At 38.1% G+C, this 15,229-nt stretch overlaps 1 pseudogene; it reads left to right on the top strand.

Moving 5' to 3' along the window:
* Positions 1-1,057: 1,057 nt before the first annotated feature.
* On the top strand, positions 1,058-1,753 carry LOC125842868 (uncharacterized; annotated as a pseudogene).
* The last annotated feature ends 13,476 nt before the right edge of the window (positions 1,754-15,229 follow it).

Genomic DNA, 15,229 nt, shown 5'->3' with positions numbered 1-15,229 from the left:
ATGAGCATGCCTTATTTTGGAGTTGAAAGATTCCTCCTTGAATAAATGTTGTTTGAGAGTAAATCGCATATAGGCTCCATGAGTGTTTGTTGAGCATGTTTTAGTTAGGAGATGGTAGTTCCTCCTTGAATATGAATGGATATAGAATTTCATGCATTTTGGGTTGGTAGTTGTAGTTCCTACTTCCTTGTGTTGCATTGAGTATGTTTAGCTTGGATTTGAAGTTTCTTCCTTTATTTATGTGCATTTAGATGAGTTACATGCATGATGGGTTGCTAGTCTAGAGTTGTGACCTTAAAAAGTGCCAAGAGTGTAATTCGAGGATGAATATTCCCAACGGGGAGATATTGTAACACCCGGAAACTAGTAGGTTGAACCAGAGCTTTATGTAAGGGTTCTAGAGCTTTACATGAGGGTTAAAGTTGTGAAAAATGACCTCCCATATTTTGAGTGAAGAATTTAGGGGTTAAACATCAAGGTACGACTCCCCAAGGACCAACTAAGGGTCCTTGAGGAGGACCCTAAAACCGCCCCTAGTAATTTCCCAAAACGGTGACCCACGATGGGGACTCACGCCCTGAGGGGGAGGGTCGTGGGTCATGGCTTTGAAACCATGTTCCAGTACCTCCGCCCACGGATGACCAGCATGGCCCATAGGTCCACTAACGGCCCATGGGTGAGGCAGCCTTGTCCTTTAAGTCGGTTTAAGTGGAGGGTTAGGGAACTTTCTAGAATTAATTACTTATTAAGTGGAGTCGTTTTATTAGTAATTGGGCCACCTATATAAAGCTAACAGACCCCTAAAAACAATGATCCTAGTAATTATTTCAATTCACTAAAGAGACCCAATTCCCTCCAATAAATTCTCTCTCTAGGAAGTAAAGAAGAAGAAGAAGAGGAGGAGGAGGAGGAAGAGGATGAGGAGGAGGAGGAGGAAGAGGAGGAGGAAGAGGAAGAGGAAGAAGAGGAGGAAGAAGAATAAGAAGAAGAAGAAGAAGAAGAGGAAGAATAGGAGGAAGACGAAGAGAAAGAGGAAGAGGAAGAGAAAGAGGAAGAATAAGTGGAAGAAGAGGAGGAAGGAGAGGAGGAGGAAGAAGAGGAGGAAGAAGAGGAGCTAGAAAAGGAAGAGGAAGAGGAGGATGAAGAGGAAGAGGAAGAGGAAGAAGAAGAGGAAGAGGAAGATGAGGAGAAAGAAGAAGAAGAGGAAGAGGAAGAGGAGGAAGAGGAAGAGGAAGAGGAATAAGAAGAAGAGGAAGAGGAATAAGAAGAAGAGGAAGAAGAAGAGGAAGAAGAAGAAGAGGAGGAAGAGGAAGAGGAGGAAGAGGAAGAGGAAGAGAAGGAAGAGAAAGAAGAGGAAGAGGAGAAAGAGGAAGAGGAAGAGAAGGAAGAAGAAGAAGAGGAAGAAGAGGAGGAAGAAGAAGAAGAGGAGGAAGAAGAGGAAGAGGAACAAGAAGAAGAGGAGGAAGAGGAGGAGGAGGAAGAGGAGGAAGAGGAGGAAGAAGAGGAAGAATAAGAGGAAGAGGAAGAGGAGGAAGAGGAAGAGGAGGAAGAAGAAGAAGAGGAGGAAGAGGAAGAGGAGGAAGAGGAAGAATAAGAAGAAGAAGAAGAGGAGGAAGAGGAAGAGGAAGAAGAAGAGGAAGAGGAGGAAGAGGAAGAAGAGGAAGAAGAAGAAGAAGAAGAGGAAGAGGAAGAGGAGGAAGAGCAATATAGGTCAAAATCCTCCATTGTTTCAAGCATTGCGAGGGATTTATAATCAAATTATGATAGCTTATTCATCCTTGGATTATTCCATTCATGGAGCCCCCTAGATTTCCCCAATTTTGAAGATGAACCCCAATTCTAGCTAGAGTTTCTTCTTATATAGTGGCTAGTGTTGACTATGAATCCAATTGAGTGGATAGTACTTGTTTATTATTGTTTTAGTATTGAAACATGATATTATCATGCTATTGTATGTTTTCCATGGTTAACCCTAGTCTAATTGATATAATTGATATTATGTGGCTTTATGCCATGAAAGGTGAAATTGAGGAGTAATAGTTGATCTTCTAAAATAGATGACTTGTATAGTAATTGTTCATAAATAAAATCATGTAGACATGAATTGAATTAGAATTATGTATATATGATAGATCATTACTAGTAAAGCTTGAAGTTGAATCTTTATGATGATTTATGACTAGAAGTACTTGATAATGAGGAATTTGATTAGAATGCTTTGAAATCTAGCTATGAATGATGTTGGTATAAAGTAAAGATTTGATAGTAAGGCTTGTAGTCATGAGTGTTGATTTTTTGGGCTTTGAGAGTAAAGCTAATATGTTGAATTAAGAATGTTTAAATGCATAAAGACATAAAAACACTTGAAACATGGATTGGTTGCCAAGGACATCCCTCCATGAGTCATCAATTAAATAAGAACTTAATAAGCTATCTTGTAGGATTTATGCCTAGCACCGAGTGGATATTGAATTGAGATGGAAGCTTTTACCTAGTGGGAACTCTCACAAGTAGAGTCTGAGTTTCCCAAAGTATATCTCATGAGATGGAACCCCTAACATGTGGAGTCTGAGTTTCCTAGTAGAATCTATATATCCCATAACTAAGTGCCTCGTAGGAAAGTTAGCTAGTGGGTCCAACTAAGATAACAAACCGGTTCTACCCTAGGCAAGTGGACCAACCCTTATCGGTGTGGGTAACATCAGAGGGGATCATGTGAAAGTTGATGTGGTCCCATGTCGGTTAAGGCTATATTCCCAACTAGTACAAGATTATTAATGAACTAAGATATACTTGAAAGAGTATCTCCAAGTGTTCAAATACCTAATGAACTAAGACATGCTTGAGAAAGTATCTCAAGTGTTCAAACATAATGAACTTAGACATGCTTGAGTAAGTATTTCATAGTGTTCAAAATAAAATAAGAGGGAGTAAGATGTGCTTAAGGAAGTATCTCTTAGGGTTCCAATTTCTTAAAAAGGGGGACTACTCTCCGATCAAGAAATATGAGTATGATGACCTAAATATGGTACTTAGTGTGTATAGGATTACGGGGTCTTATTCATGCATCACATAAGTATAACTTAAGGTTACCTAAGGAAGTGTTCTCTTATATGATGTATGTTTAGATAAGATTGTGCTATAATTGCCTTCCTTGTTATGTTATGATTGACTAAAGGTGACAGATTCTTTTGGTTGTGAGAATTAAGCTAAGGATGAGACCATAAGATTGTAAATATGATTAGGATGGCTGATGAGTCCATAAATTGGACTCATTTAGGGCAATATTTTAATAGAATTTGTGTCCTCAAATGCTTATTTTATCTCAATATCTGATGAAAACCCTTAAGTTTCAGGTATTTGAAGATTGAAGGAGAGCATGGACACTACTTCGCAAAAAGGAACAAAAAGGCTGAAAAGAACGAAGAAAAGAAAGGCCTGAGGATCGCCGAGCCCACTTGGCGAGTCGCCGAAGGGTCTCACTTCACCTTTTGTTCCAATGTGCTGAGCCTTGAAGGAAAGGATCAAGTCGGCGAAAAAGGGAGCTGTCGGCGCATCGCCGAGAAGTTTCGCGAAGCAGTACTATATCGCCCAATGACCCAGAGCATGACGATACCAAATGATGGTGCAAGACGGCGAAGAACTACATTAAAGGCGAATCGCCGGGTTGTTGGTGATTTCGACTAATGTCGCTGAATGATCCGTCATAGCACAGATATTTGAAAACTATAAATACTCATTGAGAGTTATAGCTTAGTATCAGATTTTAGTATCATAATATTTTCAGTGTGAAACAATTAATATAATTTTAGTACTTTTTCTCTTAGTTTGAGAGGGTTTTGAAAACTTGAAGAAGAAGAGGATTTCATCTCCAAGGATTTGGACTTGGGTCTCTTGGATTTTTCATTCTTGGCCTGTAACAAGACTTAATTCTTCATACCCATTTGAATGCAAGCTTATTTAGGTATAAATTTCTATCTCTTGATATGTGGCTAAAAACCCATTCTTGGGGTGTGATTTAACAAATATGTGTTGAGATTATTGTTGGATTTTGCTTGTTGATAGGTTAGATGTATTTGAATGGTGATTTCACCTAGTGGTTGTGGTTTAATTTAATGGGTTTCTAGTTGCAAATACAAAACCACCCATATGTTTTTGGCTTGCTCGAGACAAAGGTTGTGAAACCAAGACCGCTAGACTGATGGCCTAATGAGTGGGTCGACATGAGGTTCAGCCCGAGAGGGTGAGCCCTAGTCCCATATCCTAATACTCAGCTCGAGAGAGTGAGTGGGGTAAGGCGTAGGATGGCCTTCATGTGGCAAATGGGTGTCCGAGAGGAACCTATTTGAAACGGGGTAAGTTGCCCGAGAGGGAACTTATTTCCATCTAAAGCTTAGCCTAGTCACTATTATCTTGCAAATTTCCTTTCAAAAGCATGTACCCAATGATTTAAATCAATATATATATTGTGGTCACATCCCAAGAATCCCCTCTCATTCATAGATTTTCTCTATTATTTTTACTGTCTAGCTACACTTGTGACAGAACCCCCATTTGATATGTAACACTTTTGTGTCACCCCCCTTTAATTTACAATGTTTTTAGTTGTTAATGTCTTTAGCTACGACTAGTTAGAACTAATTTTATTTTTCTATTAATTCTCAAAACCACTACCTTGGGACTCGACCCCAACCCTTGGTTGGGTTATTAGACTATTGCACGATCGTAGACACTTGCATTGAAAGTTGTGTTGTTGATTTCGCAAAAATCAATGGCCAAAGGGGTACTTAGCCTGAATGGGATTCTGGGGTCTTATTCATGCATTGCACAAGTATTCTTTGAGGTTACTTGAGAAGTAGTTCTCTTATGATATGAAGTACTAAGTGTTAAATAATGCTTATATGATGCTTATGTTGGAGACTTTGCTTATGATTATGATATTGTCTCTTTTGCTTACAGTTTATGTTTCATGAAGTATCTCTTATGCTTATGAATTATGTCTTATGTTGACTAACCCTTATTATGTTATGCTTGCTATCATATTTAGTACTTTTGTACTAATGCATATGCTTGCCTACAGTCTCATCAAATGTAAGGTCCGGTGATTTTGAGTTCCATTCTTGAAGATAGGTTTCTAGAAGTGCAAGGAGTAGAAGACTTGGTGAGTCATCATAGCATCGAGGATTAAGCCACCATTTCCTTTATGTCTTTCTTTTATATTTTGAGACTATTGTATGGGTTGTGTCCCAAGAGTTATTCAAAGTTGTGTTAGATGGTTTGAGACAAGTGTAGTAAGACTTCCACTTTGCTTTTATAAAGACTTTGATTGTATGGAAAATGTTTTAAAATTTCTACACTTTTCTATTATGTTATGATATTCTAAGGGTTTGTATGAGACTCCTTCGGGGTCAAGTACGCCATTTACATCTAAGGTGTACCCCTGGGTCATGATAAATTTGGTTATCAGAGCACAAGGTTTAGAATGGTTCTAGGATGTCTCAAACCACATCTAGTAGAGTGTTGTTCATAAATGTGAAGCGCGCCACATTTATGAATAAAGGCTATTGGATGCTTAGGAAACTTCACTTTTTCATTCTCTAAGTCGTGTTATAGAGTTTGGCTTTATTAGGTCTTTCTGTTAATCTGTGACATGGTTTTTCAGCGTATGGCTAATGCAAGGGCAAATGCTAGGAGAGATAATGAAGGCAATGTGGATCAAGAGGTTCCTCCCCGAGTTCCACCCCAAGATCCTCCTCAAGCTCCAATTAACCCAATAAGGGAGAATGTGACTCATACGGAGTTTAGGTCTACTGTCCAATTATTGGCTTAGGCCATGACAGCTCAAGTCAATAGAGAGATGGTAGCTCCAGTGAATCCTAATGTGTATTCCGCGACTTTAAGGGTAAAGGAGTTCTTGAGAATAAACCCTCCAAATTTTTGTGGCTCCAAAGCGGAGGAAGATCCTCAAGTGTTTATAGATGAGGAGTATAAGGTGCTTGCTATCATGGGGTTGACTTCGATAGAGAAAATGGAGTTAACCTATTACCAATTGAGAGATGTAGCACAAATATGGTATGAACAATTGAAATACAATAGACCGGTAGAAGCAGGCCCAATAGACTGGGAAAGGTTCAAAAAAGCATTCCTTGATAGGTTCTTTCCCCGAGAGTTGATGAAGGCTAAGGTGGAAGAGTTTATTAACCTTAGGCAATGTAGCATGAGTGTTAAGGTGTATGCCTTGAAATTTACCCAACTATCAAAGTATGCTCCATCTATGGTGGCTGATTCGAGAAATATGATGAGTAGGTTTTTGACGGCTGTGTCTGACTTGGTTGAATAAGAATGATGTACGGCAATGCTTGTTGGTGATATGAATATATCTCGTTTTATGGTTTTCGCCCAACAAATTAAGGAGTCAAAAACTCAAGAAAAAGAATAGGGAGGCAAAAAGGGCTAGGACTGATGATGGGAACTTCTCCAGTGGTAAGTCCGATGGGCAAGGTAGATCTAAGTTTAAACAAAGGTATTCCGGACAAGATTCTCTCAACACCTCTAGGTTTGGCCAAGAGAAAGGTAGTGGGTCTCCATTACCTAAGCCTACTTGCACCAACTGTGGGAGAAATCACCATGGTAAGTGCCTAGCCGGCACAAAGGGTTGTTATGGTTGTGGAAAGAGTGGGCACAAAATGAAAGATTGCCTGGTGCTCAAGGCTAAGGGGAAGGGAGGATAAGCAAGTTGCCACTAGTGATGTGGATTAGAGTGCTCAAAAGAAGAATAGGTTTTATGCCCTCCAAGCTAAAAATGATCAAGAGTGACCTCCTAATGTGACTACCGGTATGTGTTTCATGCTTTATTAGATTCCGATATTGTTTGGTCTTTTGTTACTTGATATATTAGACTTTGAAGTTGTCATTAGTATGAATGATGTTTAGAAGAGTTTGTATAGGCTTACTCCCAAGGGGGAGATTGTGTACCTAGATAGCAAGGCCATTGGGTGTTTATGTGTGGCCATGATTTCTTTATATGCATGTTCATGAAAAGTTTAGGTCTTGGTAGAAATTACTAATATGCATTATTTTACCTCATGTTGTAGTGCATTGAGTAGAGTTGCCTATTTGATTTCATGAGATGAATTAATGAGCATGCCTTATTTTGGATTTGAAAGATACCTCCTTGAATAAATGCTTTTTGAGAGTAAATTGCATATAGGATCCATAAGTGTATGTTGAGCATATTTTAGTTAGGAGATGGTAGTTCCTCCTTGAATATGGGTAGATATAGAATTTCATGCTTTTTGGGTTGGTAGATGTAGTTCCTACTCCCTTGTGTTACATTGAGTATTTTTATCTTGAGATTGAATTTTCTTGCTTTGTTTATGTGAATTTAGTAGAGTTACATGCAAGATGGGTTGCTAGTCTAGAGTTCTGACCATATGAAGTCCCTATAGTGTCATTCAAGGACGAATGTTCCCAAGTGGGAGATGTTGTATCACCTGGAAACTAGTAGATTGAACTAGAGCTTTACGTAAGAGTTCTAGAGCTTTACTTGAGGGTTAAAGTTGTTAAAATGACCTCCCGTATTTAAAGTGAAGGGCCCCTAGAAAGTGCCCAAAATAGTGACCCACGATGGTGACTGATGCCCCGTTGTTCCACCCACACCCGTGGGGGAGGGTTGTGGGCCAAGGCCCTGAAACCATATTCCAGTACCTCCACCCATGGATGACCAGCACGGCCCGTGGGTCGGGGTCTCCTGGGTGAGGCAGCCGGTCCCTTAAGTCGATTTAAGTGGAGGGTTAGGGAACTTTCTAGAAATAATTAGTTATTAAGTGGGGTCATTTTATTAGTAATTGAACCACCTATACAAAGCTAATAGACCCCTAAATACATTGATCCTAGTCATTATTTCAATTCACTAAAGAGACTCAATTCCCTCCAAAAAAATTCTCTCTCTAGGAATTAAAGAAGAAGAAGAAGAAGAAGAAGAAGAAGAAGAAAAAGAAAAAGAAGAAAAAGAAGAAAAAGAAGAAGAAAACAAGCAATCTAGGTCAAAATCCTTCATTGTTGCAAGCATTGTGAGGGATTTATAACCAAGGTATGATAGATTATTCATCCTTGGATTCTTCCATCCATGGAGCCCCCTAGATTTCCTCCAATTGTGAAGATGAACCCCGATTCTAGCTAGGGTTTCTTCTTATCTTTTGGGTAGTTTTGAGTATAAATCCAATTGAGTGGATAGTACTTTATTATGATTGTTTTAGTATTGAATTATGATATTATGATGATATTGTATGTTTTCCATGGTTAACCCTACTCTAATTGATGAAATTGATAATATGTGGGTTCATGCCATGAAAGGTGAAATTGAGGAGTCATAGATGATCTTCTAAAATAGATGACTTGTATAGTAATTGTTCATGAATGAAAGAATGTAGACATGAATTGAATTTGAATAACGGAAAGGGGCCTAAAATACCCTCAAAGTATTGAAAATGGTACAAAACTACCCCTCATCCACCTATTGGCTCCAAAATACCCTTGTCATCCACTTATTGGCTCCAAAATACCCTTGTCATCCACCTTTAGGTCCAAATTTGACCACTATTTTTAACGAATATTCATTTAAATCATTTAATTATTTTTTAAAATAGTTAGCGCTCAACCATTGATTATTTTAATCAATTAATAAGTATTATTTATAAACCCCCTCATTACTAATTAAACTCAACCCAATTAATACACTCGCCCAAATCATAATTGCCCACCTATTAAACAAAAATCTTCGCCCTTCGTTCCCAACACTGTTAATTATTGATTTTTTCTTGTTGTGGACTGATTGAGGTCAATGTTGCATAAAGAAATTGCCTTCTTATATCGCATTGTAACATTTGAGTTCTAGTAACGTTTCCATGTGTGCAAATTGCGAAAATATAGCACTTTGAATTAGTATTTAATGGAAGTAGGAAATGACAATCAACAATTTTTTTTTGTTTTACAACATTACATGTTGATGGATTCTGCAGTTTTGTGACAAATGATTGATTAAGAGTTTGAAATACAAAACAAGAGATTTGACTTAATTTTTTGTTCTAACAACCTAATCAACCTTACTTTGATGAGGGAAATGAACAAAATTATAAGTCAAATCTAATATAACAAAAAATATACAGAGAAGAGACACATAATTGAGTAATTACGCAATAATTCTATACAGGTGTTGGGAACGAAGGGTGAAAGGGTTATGTTTAATTGGTGGGTAATTATAATTTGGGGCGACTGTGTTAATTGGGACGAGTTTAACTAGTAAAGAGGGGGTTTACAAATTATACTTATTAATTAATTAAAATAATAAATGTTTGAGCGCTACATATTTTTTAATAAATGAATATTCGTTAAAAAAGTGGTTAAATTTGGACCCAAAGGTGGATAACAAGGGTATTTTGGAGCCAATAGGTGTATGACAAGGGTATTTTGGAGCCAATAGATGGATGAGGAGTAATTTTGTACCATTTCCAATACTTCGAGAATATTTTAGGCCCTTTTCCGTTAGAATAATGTATATATGATGGATCATAACTAGTAAAGCTTGAAGTTGAACCTTTATGATGATTTATGACTAGAATCACTTGATAATGTCTTTGAAATATAGGTATGAATGATGTTGGTAAGAAGTAAAGCTTTTAGAGTAAGGCTTGTAGACATGAGTGTTGTTTGTTAGAGCTTTGAGAGTAAAGCTAATATGTTGAATTAAGAATGTATTAATGCATAAAGTGATAGAAGCACTTAAAACATGGATTGGTTGTCAAGGACATACCTCCATGAGTCATGAATTAAGAACTTAATAACCTATCTTTTGGGACTTATGCCTAGCACCGAGTGGATATTGAATTGAGATGGAAGCTTTTACCTAGTTGAGTCCGGCTTCCAAGATGGGAACTCTCACAAGTAGAGTTCGAGTTTCCCAAAGTATATCTCATGAGATGGATTCCCTCACAAGTTGATTCCATGTTTCCTAGTAGAATCTTTGTATCCCATAACTACGTGCCTCGTAGGAAAGTTAGCTCGTGGGTCTAACTAAGCTAACAAATCGGTTCTACCATAGGCAAGTAGACCAACCCTTCTCGGTGTGGGTAACATCGCAGGGGATCATGTGAAAGCTCATGTGGTCCCATGTCGATTAAGGCTATATTCTCAACTAGTACAAGATTATTAATGAACTAATATATACTTGAAAGAGTATCTTCAAGTGTTCAAATACCTAATAAAATAAGACATGCTTGAGAAAGCATCTCAAATGCTCAAACATAATGAACTTAGACATGCTTGAGTAAGTATTTCATAGTGTTCAAAAGAAAAGAAGATGGATTAAGATGTGCTTAAGGATAATGAAGAATGTGATTAGAATGCTTTGAAATCTAGGTATGAAAGATGTTGGTATAAAGTAAAGCTTTGAGAGTAAGACTTGTAGTCATGAGTGTTGATTTTTAGGGCTTTGAGAGTAAAGCTAATATGTTGAATTAAGAATGTTTAAATGCAGAAAGACATAAAATCACTTGAAACATGGATTGGTTGTCAAGAACATCCCTCTATGAGTCATGAATTAAGTAAGAACTTAATAAGCTATCTTGTGGGATTTATGCCTAGCACCGAGTGGATATTGAACTGAGATGGAAGCTTTTACCTAGTTGAGTCCGGCTTCTAAGATGGGAACTCTCACAACTAGAGTCTGAGTTTCCCAAAGTATATCTCATGAGATGGAATCCCTAACATGTGGTGTCCGGGTTTCCTAGTAGAATCTATATATCCCATAACTAAGTGCCTCGTAGGAAAGTTATCTAGTAGGTCCAACTAAGCTAACAAACCGATTCTACCCTAGGCAAGTAGACCAACCCTTATCGGTGTGGGTAACATCAGAGGGGATCATGTGAAAGTTGATATGGTCCCATGTCGGTTAAGGCTATATTCCCAACTAGTACATGAATATTAATGAACTAAGATATACTTGAAAGAGTATCCCAAGTGTTCAAATACCTAATGAACTAAGACATGCTTGAGAAAGCATCTCAAGTGGTTCAAACATAATGAACTTAGACATGCTTGAGTAAGTATTTCATAGTGTTCAAAACCAAAGTAGATGGATCAATATGTTCTTAAGGAAGTATCTCCTAGGGTTCCAATTTCTTAAAAAGGGGGACTAGTCTCCAATCAAGAAGTATGAGTATGATTACCTAAAAGTGGTACTTAGTGTGGATAGGATTATGAGGCTTATTCATGCATCACACGAGTATAACTTAAGGTTGCCTAAGGAAGTGTTCTCTTGTATGATGTATGTTTAGATAGGATTGTGCTATAGTTGCCTCCCTTGTTATGTTATGATTGACTAAAGGTGAGAGATTCCCTTGGTTATGTGAATTAAGCTAAGGATGAGACCATAAGATGGTAAATTTGATTATGATGGCGAAAGGAGGTACTTAGCATGAATGGGATTATGGGGTCTTATCCATGCATTGCACAAGTATTATTTTAGGTTACTTGAGAAGTAGTTTTCTTATGATATGAAGGAGTAAGGGTTGAATAATGCTTATGGACTAAGGGTTGAATAATGCTTATATGATGCTTATGTTGGAGAAAATATATCTTATGCTTATGGATTATGTCTTATGTTGACTAACCCTTATGATGTTATGCTCTTATGACATTATGCTAGTTATCATTTTTAGTACTTTTGTACCAATGAATACTCTTGCCAACATTCTCATCAAATGTAGGGTCCAGTGATTTTGAGTAACATTCTTGAAGATAGGTTTCTAGAAGTGCAAGGAGTTGAAGACCTAGTGAGTCCTCATAGCATCGAGGATAAAGGCACCATTTCCTTTATGTATTTCTTTTATCTTTTGAGACTATTGTTTGGGTTGTGTCCCAAGAATTATTCAAAGTTGTGTTAGATGGTTTGAGACAAGTGTAATAAGACTTCCTCTTTGCTTTTATAAAGACTTTGATGGTATGTAAAATATTTTAAAATTTCTGCACTTTTCTATTATCTTATGTTATGATATGCTAAGGGCTTGTATGAGACCCATTCGGGGTCAAGTACGCCATGTTGCATTTAGGGTATTTTATAGCTTTCAGTCATTTCTTACTTTCAGACTTTGTACGTGACGCCAGGGTTATATCCCGATCACTTTTGATGTATTTGATGTCAAATAAGACTTAGTAGACTTACTTTTAACCTTGAAGAAACTATTACTCTTTTAATATTCCTTGTTAATTTCTTTTGAAGTTCTTATATCGTGTCTATGCATGCTAAGTGGCTTGTGTAGGGCCTCTCGGGGTCTTATACGTCATGTTACACCTAGGGGGTACCTTGGGTCGTGACGAACTTAGTATCATAGCACAATGTTTAGAAAGATCTTAGGAAGTCTCATAAGCCACATCGAGTAGAGTCTTGTTCATGAGTGTGAAGTGCGCCACACTTATGAATGAGAGTCTAGAAGATGTTTAGGAAACTCCACTTCTTTCATTACTCTAAAGTCGTGTGATAGAGTTTAACTCTATAATCTTTTTCTCCTAATCCTTTTCTGATGCTCTATAGGAGATGGTTACTCGAAGAGCATATGCTAGAAGGAATGTGGATCGAGAAGCTTCTTCTCAAGTTCCTCCAGCTCCAGTCGATCATTTGGCCGAGAAAGTGACTAATGCAGAGTTTAGTGTTGTTTTTAAAGTATTGGCTCAAGCCATGATGACCCAAGTCAATAGGGAGGTTATGGCCCCCGTGAACCCGAATGTGGGTACGACGACATCTAGAGTGAGGGAGTTCACTAGAATGAATCCTCCGAAGTTTCATGGTTCTAAGGTTGAGAAAGACCCTCCAGAGTTCATTGACGAGGTTTACAATGTGTTGATGATCATGGGAGTGACGCCGGTGGAAAAAGTGAAATTAGCCGCTTATCAACTTAAGGGTGTTGCTCAAATATGGTTCAACCAATGGAAAGAAGGGAGAGCGAAAGATGTGGGTCCTCTTGATTAGGAAAAGTTTAAGGTGGCTTTCCTTGATAGATTCTTTCCCCTTGAGATGAGGGAGGAAAAGGTTCTCGAATCCATCAACCTTCGTCAAGAAAATATAAGTGTGAAGGGATATGCTCTGAAGTTCACACAATTGTCTCGATATGCTCCCACAATAGTTGCTGATCTTAGGGCAACAATGAGTAAGTTCGTTTTTGGTGTGTCCAAAATGGTGTTTAAGGAATGTCGTACCACTATGCTTGTTAACAATAAGGATATTTCCCATCTCATGGTTCATGCTCAACAGATTAAAGAGAAAAATCTTAAAGAAAAGTCTAGGAAGGCAAAGAGGGATAAAACTAGTGAGGGTAACTTCTCACACTCAAGGTCCGATGGACATGGACGTTCTAAGTTGAGACAAAGATTCTCCAGTCAAGGTTCCTCCAATGCTCCTTCTAAGTTCAACAAAGAAAGTGTGTCTAACCCCAAGCCTCAAGGAGGGGATGATAGTGGATTTTCATTGCCTCCTTGTGTGAAGTGTGGAAATAAGCATGAAGGTAGGTGTCTAGCGGGTTCCAATGCTTGCTTTGGTTGTGTTAAGATGGACCACAAGATAAGGGATTATCCCTCAGTTTCTAAGAGTGATGGAGACAATCGTTGAAAGGCTCAACCAAATCCTCCATCTGGTTCTAGCGTGAGTAAGAAGCAAAACAGATTCTATGTACTTCAGACTCGTCATGAGCAAGAGGGTTCTCCCTATTTGGTTACAGGTATGTTGAAAGTCTTTCACCTTGATAGTTATGCTTTGCTTGACACCGGTGCTACCTTTTCTTCTGTGACGCCATATATGGCCATGAGATTTGATGTTCTTCTGGATGTGTTATTAGATCTTTTTTTTGTCTCTACTTATGTTGGTGATTCTATTGTGGCTAAGAAGGTCTATAGAAAATGCCCTGTCTCCTTGTCTCATAGAGTTACTCATATTGACCTTGTAGAGCTTGATCTGCTAGATTTTGATGTTATTCTTTGTATAGATTGGATGGATTCATGTTATGCTTCTATTGATTGTGAAACCAGTGTAGTCAAGTTTCAGTTTCCAAATGAACCCATCCTAGATTGGAAAGGGGTAAATTATATGCCTAAGGGTCAGTTTGTCTCTTTTCTTAAAGCTAGAAAGATGATTTCTAAGGGTTTCATTTATCTTATAGATAGGGTGAGGGATATGGATTCTGAAACCCCTACCCTTGATTCGGTCCTCGTTGTGAAAGAGTTTCCGGAAGTATTTCCAGATTATTTGCCCGGTATTCCTCTTGAAAGAGAAATAGACTTTTGTATTGACCTTCTCCCAGATACGTAACCTATGTCTATTCATCCTTACCGAATGGCTCCGAAAAAACTAAAAGAGTTAAAAGAGCAATTGAAAGATTTTTTGGATAAGGGTTTCATCCGACCAAGTATCTCTCCATGTGGTGCTCCAGGTTTGTTTGTTCGAAAGAAATATGGTTCACTCCGAATTTGTATCGACTACCGATAATTGAACAAAGTTACCAGTAATAATAAGTATCCTTTTCCAAGGATAGATGAATTGGTTGACCAACTTCAAGGATCAAGTTACTTCTCTAAGATTGACCTTTGGTTGGGTTATGACCAAGTGAGGGTGAATGAGGATGACATTCCAAAGATGGCTTTTAGAACTTGGCGTGGTCACTATGAGTTTTTGGTAATGTCGTTTAGTTTAACTAATGCTCCGGCGGTATTTATGGATTTGATGAATAGGATGTTTAGACAATACCTTGACATGTTTGTGATTGTGTTCATTTATGATATACTAATCTATTCAAGGAATGACGATGAGCATATTGATCATTTGAGGATTGTGTTGCAAATCCTCAAGGACCAATAACTCTTTGCAAAGTTTAGCAAATGTGAGTTTTGGTTAAGGTCCATAGCTTTTCTTGGTCATATTATTTCAAGTAAGGGCATTTAGGTAGATCTTAAAAAGACAGATCCAGTCAAGAGTTGGCCTAGAACTCTATCCCCTTCGGATATTAGAGGTTTCTTGGGTTTAGCCGGTTACTATAAAAGGTTCGTTGAAGGGTTTTCTTCAATTGCCTCTCCATTGATGACATTGACCCAAAAGAAGGCTAAGTTTGTGTGGTCCAAAGCTTGTGAAAAAAGTTTTCAAGAATTGAAAGATAGACTTACCTCTGCTCCGGTGTTGACTTTACCG

Source organism: Solanum stenotomum, chromosome 10 (genome assembly GCF_019186545.1).
Source record: "Solanum stenotomum isolate F172 chromosome 10, ASM1918654v1, whole genome shotgun sequence".
Lineage (NCBI taxonomy): Eukaryota > Viridiplantae > Streptophyta > Magnoliopsida > Solanales > Solanaceae > Solanum > Solanum stenotomum.
Note: the sequence above shows the minus strand (reverse complement) of the source record. Positions and strands in the feature narration are given on the sequence as shown.